The sequence below is a fragment of the Rutidosis leptorrhynchoides genome, chromosome 3 (genome assembly GCF_046630445.1).
Source record: "Rutidosis leptorrhynchoides isolate AG116_Rl617_1_P2 chromosome 3, CSIRO_AGI_Rlap_v1, whole genome shotgun sequence".
Taxonomy (NCBI): Eukaryota; Viridiplantae; Streptophyta; class Magnoliopsida; order Asterales; family Asteraceae; genus Rutidosis; species Rutidosis leptorrhynchoides.
Window position 1 is genome coordinate 691,351,112 of NC_092335.1, and position 10,299 is coordinate 691,361,410.

General features: G+C 32.4%; 1 non-coding gene across 1 annotated transcript; it reads left to right on the forward strand.

Annotated features, from left to right (window-relative positions):
* Positions 1-9,965: 9,965 nt before the first annotated feature.
* Positions 9,966-10,072, forward strand: LOC139903180 (small nucleolar RNA R71). Its single transcript, XR_011778022.1, has one exon. It is a non-coding gene; the product is annotated as a small nucleolar RNA R71 (small nucleolar RNA).
* Positions 10,073-10,299: the final 227 nt, after the last annotated feature.

Below are 10,299 nucleotides of genomic sequence, written 5' to 3' on the forward strand. Positions count from 1 at the left end.
TTAGTAAATCTCGGCCAACCAGGAAAACAAATAATACGCAAGAAGTATATCAAGACAGTATCATTCTTCTTTTATCATCATTTACATATGACCTCGTTCATCACTTCATTATCATAACCATTATCTTCTTCATACATAAATCGTGATCATCATCTCAACTAGATCATCTTCACAATTCTCGTAACATCTGGTTCCATCATCATACAAAATTTGCAGCCTGGCTTGGCTCGTAAGGAAAAAAAATAAGAAACACAGCAGCAGTTTTATTTGAATTAAAGGAAACAAATGGAACAGATTTATGATGATTAGCTGTGGTGTTTTGTATGGCGACGGCTAAAAAGAAACATAGAAGTGCAGCTGTAGTAGTGATTTGAGAGGTGGTTGGTTTGTTACGGTTCAAACAGAAAACAAAAGAGTTGCAGTAACTTAGCAGTGATGATGATTTTAAAGTGGTTGTTGTAGGGTATATGGTAGTGGTGATCACTAAGTGAACAAGAAATAGAACACAAGGAAGCGAATAGCAGTTGTATCAAATTAGAAACAGGAGTAATGGTTTGAGTGGCGGTTGTTCAATGAGGAAGAAGAGAAAAATAAATGGTGGGTGTGGTTTCTAACGACCCGTCCTAATCCATCTGGACGAATACATTACATTTGGTTACATCGTGAGGTACTTGACCTCTATATGATATATTTTACAAACATTGCATTCATTTTTTAAAGACAAACTTTCATTACATCGAAAGTTAACAGCATGCATACCATTTCATAATATATCCAACTACAATTGACTTAATAACATTCTTGATGAACTCAACGACTCAAATGCAACGTCTTTTGAAATATGTCATGAATGACTCCAAGTAATATCTCTAAAATGAGCAAATGCACAGCGAAAGATTTCTTTCATACCTGAGAATAAACATGCTTTCAAGTGTCAACCAAAAGGTTGGTGAGTTCATTAGTTTATCATAATCAATCATTTTCATCATTTTAACAGACCACAAGATTTTCATTTCCATTTCTCATAAATATACGTCCCATGCATAGAGACAAAAATATCATTCATATGGATTGAACATCTGGTAACCGACATTAAAAAGATGCATATAAGAATATCCCCTATCATTCCGGGACATCCATCAGACATGATAAAACAACATCGAAGTACTAAAGCATCCACTATAATGGATGGGGTTTGTTAGGCCCAATAGATATATCTTTAGGATTCGCGTCAATTAGTAGACCGGTTTACTAATTCTTAGGCTACCAAGCAAAAAGGGGCATATTCGGCTTCGATCATTCAACCATAGAATGTAGTTTCAGTACTTGTGTCTATTTCGTAAAACAGTTATAAAAGCAGCGCATGTATTCTCAGTCCCAAAAAAATATATATTGCAAAAGCATTTAAAAAGGGAGTAATGAAACTCACTATCCAATATTTTGTAGTACAAATATTCATACGACGATACTGAACAATGCATGGCTGACCTCGGATTCACGAACCTATATCATTCATATATATATTAAAACATATAATCGTAATCGAACAATTTATATATTATTAGTGACATAATTGTTATTTTAATGAATTACATGTTTCATTTAAATATATTTAGTTTATATACCATAAATAGATAATAAATATTTATTATAAAATATTAATATAGTTATGTTACATGTATTAAAAATAGTTATATATAACTAATAATTATTTGATAAAATAATATAAATAATAATAAATAAAAATTTGTATTACTTAATAATAATAATAATAATTAGATTTAATGATGATGATAATAATAATAATAATAATAATAATAATAATAATAATAATAATAATAATAATAATAATAATACTTATATTAATAATAATGAAAATAATTATACCTAAAAAAATAAGTATGTCACAGCCACTACAAGAAAATGCTCATTTGTGACGATCTTTTAGTGATGAGAAGTGACCAATCTATTTTAGTCACTAACTTGATTTAGTGACCAATTTAATATTTTTTTTAGTGACCAATAGTGTTCGTCACTAAAGTTCATTTTTTTATTGTAGTGAGCCCAGATTCGAACACATGACCTCTCGTTTCACAAACACCACGTACCCACGTACAAATGGTCTTACCAGTTACCACAATTAAATCTCACTATTACCCATGTAAACACATACACAGTAGTCGCACACTACACACGTTATTTGTCATTTACATTGTGCACGTATGTATATATGTGTATACTTTACTCTGAAATAAACTCCTTTTAATAATTCAAACTAGTCGGTGTATCACATGCTTCTGGGAACTACCAACTTAACCCAACCCCTACTTCATTCCCCATCTTCATTTGCACTACTCTTTGACCTCACCTTTCTATCTCTATCCACACACACAAAATTAAAGATTTCAAGATTAGCAAAACCTAAATTTAAAAATCTAAATTTATAGTGGGTTTGTATTAAAAACTTGAAATTTAGTAGTAATGGAAGGCTTACAAGATGATACAGGAGACGGTAGCGTGTTGTGTACTTAGCATCATACCCAGATAATATCATCGTTCACGCTACATCATTCGCATCGCCTTTTTCATTATTGGTCGTGGGTTGTGATTTTTAATCGAAGAAAATATAGAATATAGTAGTAGCCAGTATAAAAGTGGTGGTGTTTGTTTAGGGTGATGGTGGTGAGGTAACCGGTGGTGGTTTACGAAGAAGAGGATAGGGAGAGAGAGATTGAAGATGGTTTACGGTGATAATGGTTCTCGGTTTTTTTTAATGTGTTTTTAACCCTCATCTACCAGCAGCACATGGAGAGTGTTTGGTTGATATTAACAACGAAAAACAATAGGTTTCGATGAAGCAACAAGTGATTATTTGTTTGGGTTTGATCGCCGGTTTATATATATATATATATATATATATATATATATATATATATATATATATATATATATATATATATATATATATATATATATATATATATATATATATATATATATATATATATATAGCAGTAATTAGTTGTAGCAGCAAGGTAAATATGTGGGTTTCGTGATTTTGTAACCAGAAAACAAGAAGTATAGCTGCAGTACGTAATGAAGACGATGATGTTTGGTATCTTCATCGAACAAAACAAAAACAATAGTAGATGAAATGGTTCGTGGTGGCTCTCGTTAAACATAACAACCAAAAGTGGTCGATGGTTGCGGGTTTATGGTGGTGGTGGATAGGAGAAGATAATGGTTGTAGCTCGATGATAGGGTTGGATAATGGTGGTGGTTCAACGGTGATCGAGTGGTGGTTCCGGGTGATGGTTAAGTGGTGATGAAGATGAAGAGAGTGGGGTGGCCAGTGATGTGGTTGGATAATCCCGCAGCTGCGTTGGGCAAAAAGAAAAACAAATATGATGTCTAAATGTTGCTCGCTAAAACTCTGTTTGCTAAACAATCTTGATGGTGATTGATGTGTGCAGCAGCGTATACGAAATAGTTATATTTTTTATTGCGAAATACTATTAAATACGATACAATTTTACACAAGTTATTTATTTATTTATAGAGTGGATATACCTAAACCTTGCTACAACACTTACAGGCAGTGTACCTAATCGTACAGTAGTGTAGTTTTTAGTAAGTCCGGTTCGTTCCACAGGGATCTAGCCAAGTTTAACGCTATATTTTTAAAACTATATTTGTATAAATATAACTATATATATAAGTAGTATTATTATTATAAAAGGGGGTTTTTACCGTTTAATGACCGGTTTGTCGATTTTAAAACTTTAGTCGCAGTTAACAGTTAAAACCTAATGTAAAATATTAAAAATAAATATAACTTAATTTAAAGTGTAAAGTAAATGACAATAATAAAATTGCGATAATTAAAAATGCGATAAATAAAATGAAAATAAATAAAATTGCGATAATTAAAAAGTACGATAATTAAAAGTGCAATTAAATAAATGACAGTAAATAAAAGTGCGATGAAATATGAAATAAAGGAATTATGCTTATTTAATCTTCCGTAATCATGATGTTTGACGTGTTGATTTTAGTTTATTACCATGGGTTAATTGTCCTTTGTCCTGGATTATTCAATATGTCCATCTGGTTTTTGTCCATAACAGTCCATCAGTCATAAATATAGAGTGCGAGTGTCCTCGTCAAATTATCCTTATATCCGAAGTCACATATTCCAACTAATTGGGGACTTAAACTATAATTACACCAATTTTCCTTGTATATAATGCACCCCTGTTTTAATAAGTCCATTGACTATTAATCCATTCCCGTGTCCGGTTAAATGAACGATTTCTAGTACTTAAAAATATCCCACCCATCGTGTCTGATCGAGTGTATATGGTTATTTATAGGTACATCCAATTGTAAATCTTTATATTAAATTAATGAACTATCATTCAATTAAACAAATATAAAGCCCATTAATAGCCCATAGTCTAATTTTCACAAGTGTCGTTCTTTTGTCCAAACCCCAATTATGGTACAAAGCCCAATTACCCCGTCTTTAATATTTAGCCCAACATCATGATTACTTCAATTTAAATAAGCATAATAATAACTTAGCTACGAGACATTAATTTAAAAAGGTTGAACATAACTAACAATGATTAATAATAGTGTAGTGTTACACGGACAGAATTTCGACTTACACCCTTACAACATTCGCTAACATACCCTTATTATTATTAAATTAAAATTAAAATTATAATATATATATATATATATATATATATATATATATATATATATATATATATATATATATATATTACAGAGAGATAGAGAGGATTAGAAAAAGTTGTGTTTTTACTCGCAGAAAACTGGCGAATTTATAGAATGTGGCCTGCTACAGTAACTCATGCGGTCGCATGAGATTTTAGTGCAAACCTCATTCACTCGCATGGGCTCATGCACTCGCATGAGTTTTATGCCTATTTCCCATGCGATCGCATGGCCGTTAGATCCAGCTTACATATTTTTTGTTTGCTAGTTTGTCGACGTTATTTAATATAATACTAGTATATAATATATAAATAATTTATATAATTATTTAAATATTATATTATATTCTTGTGCATAGTTGACTTGTAATTTTAGCTCCGTTGCGTCGCGCGTTGATAGTTGGCTCAGGTCCCGGTTCCGATTTTTTGAACGTCCTTTCGTATAATTTAATATCTTGTACTTTGCATTTTGCGGCTCGTACTCTTGTAATTTTGAGACGTTTCTCATCAATAAATTGAACCACTTGAATTATATCTTGTACATTTGAGCTTTTTGGTCATTTGCGTCTTCAAATCGTCGTTTTTTTCTTTTGTCTTCGCACTTATTTATTTAAACGAATATTACATAAAAATAGAACAATTGCAACTAAAAGCTTTACATATTGGAAGGATATTGATACTAAATATATGTTCCTTTTTAGCATTATCAAATAACCCCACACTTGAACGTTGCTTGTCCTCAAGCAATACAGAATTTAAAATTAAATCACACTTCACTCGAATCACTTTTTTATTTTCACACTTTATACATCAGTGATTTTGATACGGCAGTATAAACAATGATAGTAACGATGTGGTTTACAGTCCCACATGACTATTAAAAATTTAGATTCTTTAAGGAAATTGGATCTTTATGAAAACATTTGATCTTTTGAAAATTTATTCTAGCTTTTACCCTAGATAAGTTTTCCGGAATAACCCTTCACCGGTGTTTGCAAATTGTTTTTGTGGGTTTGGTGGGTTTCAGATTTGAAAATTTTAGCTCAAAACTTATGGTTTTGTGTCACCCACTTGCTAACATTGTATTGGGAAAGAAACACGTCCAGTATAATTGCTCCGTATATTACCTTTCGGTAACTACCGTCCGGTTGTAAAGGAAAGCATTGAACAAGCAACTATTAAGGCAATGTCCCGTGACATGCTTTTGATTATGGTCTATATCGTGTCGGATGCAATTACTATCCTTTGTAGGAGCAATAGTAAAGATCACCCTATAATTTTTCGGTCTGGCACAAGGTCCTGTCTTCGACCATGCTATGCAACCACCGTTCTTACGGTTAACTCCCGATTTGGTTCAGGTGACCTAATGAATTCCAGGTGAATTCCTAAGATTTTACTTTCAATGGTAATGAACGCATTGAAAATAGGTTTTCAGAAAACAAATCGGTTTTAATTTGATCAAAATATTTTCTTGTTCAAGCTCAAGTTTAGATATCATCGAATTCCATGAGTTTGTAATTCTCAATCTTTAAATTCAATCTCAAGGATTGAATAATATCAGTCTTAAAAGCTAATTTTTAATCTTTAAGGAGATTATCCTTTCTGGAGGTCTGATTCATTAGTCTTATCAAGCTAATTTGCACGGCCTCCTCCCCATTTTACGAGACAGATCCTCTCATGGTTAGGATAAGTCTGACCACTTGGCGACCCTGTTTAATGCTGAGGTCCGTGGATTTTCTGCTGATTTTAGAGATGACTTTTCTAGATTTTTCGTCAACCTACAGCTAGTCTGGACGACAACTTCTTGACCTAAATCAAGAAGCGCGTGTCTTTTTCGGAAGACTTTACTTCCTTTTAATGATGGAATTGATTCATCGTGCAGATCCATCTTTCTTTCAAATATATTACAGTAAATCGGGTAAAACTGATTAGTTTAGTCCAAAGCAAAAGTACCTGTAATAATCTTGTACAAACATATGTGATATGTGTTTTAAATAACTTGGTAAATTCTTCCCACACTTAGCTTTTATTTATTCTTTTCTTTGCCTTTTTATTCTCCACTATTCCATTTTAAATGAATTCTAACGTTTTGGGTTGTTTCTCCATTTATGTTCTCTCCGAGGTAACAATAATTTCGGTATTATAACCTAGTTTTATCGTTCATAAATATGTATAAACATGATTTTGAATACATTAAGTTTAAAAATTTTCAAATTTTCACAAAATTTGGCAATTAAACTAAGTGTAAACCCGAGAGAATTTATAACCCTTCCCCACACTTGAGATCATGCAATGCCCTCATTTGCATGAAATCAGATTATAATTATAAATTTATGAGGGTGATTAGTGTAGAAAAATGATTAAAAATACCGAGTTTGCAACATATTATTTTATATCACATTTGATATTTTGCGTCTTGTCTTCAAAATTAGTAGCTTTTGCTGAACTTAATGTCAGTCTTTGAAAGTGCGTTGTTTTACCCTGTTTTGTACATAAGATAAACTACAAACATATATATATATATATATATATATATATATATATATATATATATATATATATATATATATATATATATATATATATATATATATATATATGTTTGTCTTTGAAAGTGCGTTGTTTTACCCTGTTTTGTATATAAGATAAACTACAAACATACATACATACATACATATATATACATACATACACATATATATATATATATATATATGGCCGAATCCACTTAAATAAAAACTTTATTTATTAAAACAATTTAAATGAATAATTTTTTAAAATTTTGTTTCCTTTTACTTTAGGTAGTTTCGATATGTTTACCTAGTTTGTCCCTTGACAAAATTTAAAATTTATCGTTTTTAAAGCGATTATTTTAAAAGCAAAGATTTTTTGGGTTTTTTTAATTTTTAAATTTTTTTGGTATACTTTAGATCAATAATATTAAAAATAATAATAACAAAATTTTTTCGCCCCGCCCTCGGGTAAAGCAATTTCGGTTCCATGACCTAGTCTTCAACTTACGATGAATTTTAGAAATCATTTTTTAAACTTAATGAAATAAAGTAAATTTTGTTTTTAAATTCACACAAAACTTAAATTTAAAAAAAAAACATATTAATTTTATACAAAACCTACAAAACAAAAAATTCAGAATGGGGAGAGAAAACTAGTTCTTTAGTGTCTGCTAGTGAAAAAGACCAATCGGATTCCATTCTCGGAACTATACGAGAACAGAACAACTAACCCTAGACAGCATTATTTCTTAGAACATTTGAATCTCCCCACACTTAGGTAGCTGTGGTGTCGAAATTGTGGTAAACTTCATCGTCAATTTCTCTTGGACCATAATCAACTTGCATATCTGTGACTTTTGCTTTAAGCCATTGGTCGGATTCCTGTGTAATATCCACAAATTCAACTAGTTTTGCCTTTTCTTTAGACGAAAGATTGGATACTAACCGGTTACATAACTTAAAGTTCCCCTTGGTTCTAGCATCGCGAATCCATTTAATAAGTTTCTTCATTGAACTATTAATAACGGAGTCATTTAATTTTGTATCAACAACGGGGTTCTTTGTTATCAGGTCATCATTAGGTGTTGCTTCATCTTCCCCACACTTAGGTGTTTTATTATTGTTAAGCACTACCGTTGGAGTTGGTAAAACAACATGGTTCTTACCAATCATTTTTGTTGGTTCAACGGTTTTGGTTGGTGGAGATTTAGACTTTCGACTCACAAAGGTGATCGATTTTTCATCATTACTAAGTGTCATTCCACCCTCTCTTACATCAAAAAATGCCCCGGTTGACGCTAAGAATGGTCGACCCAAAATTAGAGGAATGTTTGGGTCCTCTTCTATGTCAATGACAATAAATTCGACTAGAAAGGTTAAATTACCCACTTGAACGGGTAGGTTGTCAGCAATTCCAACTGGGTGCCTAATGGTTTGATCAAAGAGTCGAACACTCATTCCTGTTGGACTTAGCTCAACTACTCCTAATCTCTTATATAATGAAAGAGGCATAACACTTATACTTGCACCTAAATCTGCTAGTGCATCATACATGACACAATCACTAAGTAGACAAGGAACAATAAATTCACCCGGATCACCCAACCTAGGTGAAAGTTTTGGTGGAACTGTCTTCACCGGGTTTATCTTTACGGTTTTTGTTTCTTGCACTTTCTTATTCTTCTTCTTCTTTCCAGAGGTATCACAAACTTTATTACCTATTACTTGCTCATACTCAACTCCTTTTCTTGGAAACGGGATGGGTGGTTTGTATGGTGCCACCACTGGCTTTACATACTCGGTTGGTGGTGGTGTTGTAACTTCTTCATTGTTACTCACATCTAAAACCTTCCCATCTTCTAATGCTGGTTTTTCAAAATTTGTTGACACCATATTAACATTCTCATTCCAAGGATTTACTTCAGTATTACTCGGTAGCTTTCCTTGTTCCCTCTCACTCATCATGCTAGTAAGAGTACCTATGTGTTTTTCTAGATTCAAAATGGAAGCTTGTTGAGTTCTTAATGACTGATCAAACCTCTCATTTGTTTGGGTTTGAGATGTAATAAATTGTGTTTGAGATTCCATTAGCTTTGCCATCATTTCTTCCAGATTTGGCTTTTTCTCTTCAGTTTGTTGTGGTGGTTTATATAAGCTAGGTTTTTGTTGATTGAAAGTGTTGTTTTGAGTTGGTTGGTTATTCAGACCTTGTTGGTTATACGAGTTATTGTTGGGTCCATTTGGATTGTAAAGAATGTTTTGATTTCGATTGAAGTTTGGCCTTGGAGGTTGATAATTATTTTGATAATTATTTCCCGACCTTTGGTTCATGTAGGAAACATTCTCAGGTTGTTCCATCGTTTGCTCAATGTGACAATCTTTCATTAAGTGTGGTCCATCGCATTGTTCACAACTGATTCGTATTGCGTAAATATCTTTAGTCATCTTTTCCATTCGTCTCTCAAAAGCATCTATTTTTGCGGAAACGGAATCAAAGTCATGGCTAGAATCGGCTCTAGCCGCTTTAGATGATCGAAAAATATCTTTTTCTTGATGCCACTCATGTGAGTGGGATGATGTGTTATCAATAATTTTGTAAGCTTCAATTGCGGTTTTCTTCATAATGGAACCACCAGCTGATATGTCGATGTCTTTTCGTGTAGCAACGTTGACATCTTAGTAGAATATTTGTACTATTTGATAAGTGTCTAAACCGTGCTGAGGACATCCTCTCAACAACTTTCTGAATCTTGTCCACGCCTCATATAATGTTTCATTTGACTTTTGCGTGAACGTAACAATTTCTCCTTGAAGTCTCATAGCTTTAGATGCCGGAAAGAATTGTTTAAGAAATTTTTCAACTAAAACATCCCATGTATCAATCGCCCCTTCAGGTAACGATTCTAACCAATCTTTGGCTTCTCCCTTTAAAGTCCAGGGAAATAACATGAGATAAATCTGTTCATCCTCCACTTCTCGGATTTTAAATAGAGTACAGATCCTATTAAAGGTACGAAGATGTTCGTTTGGATCTTCTTTTGGCG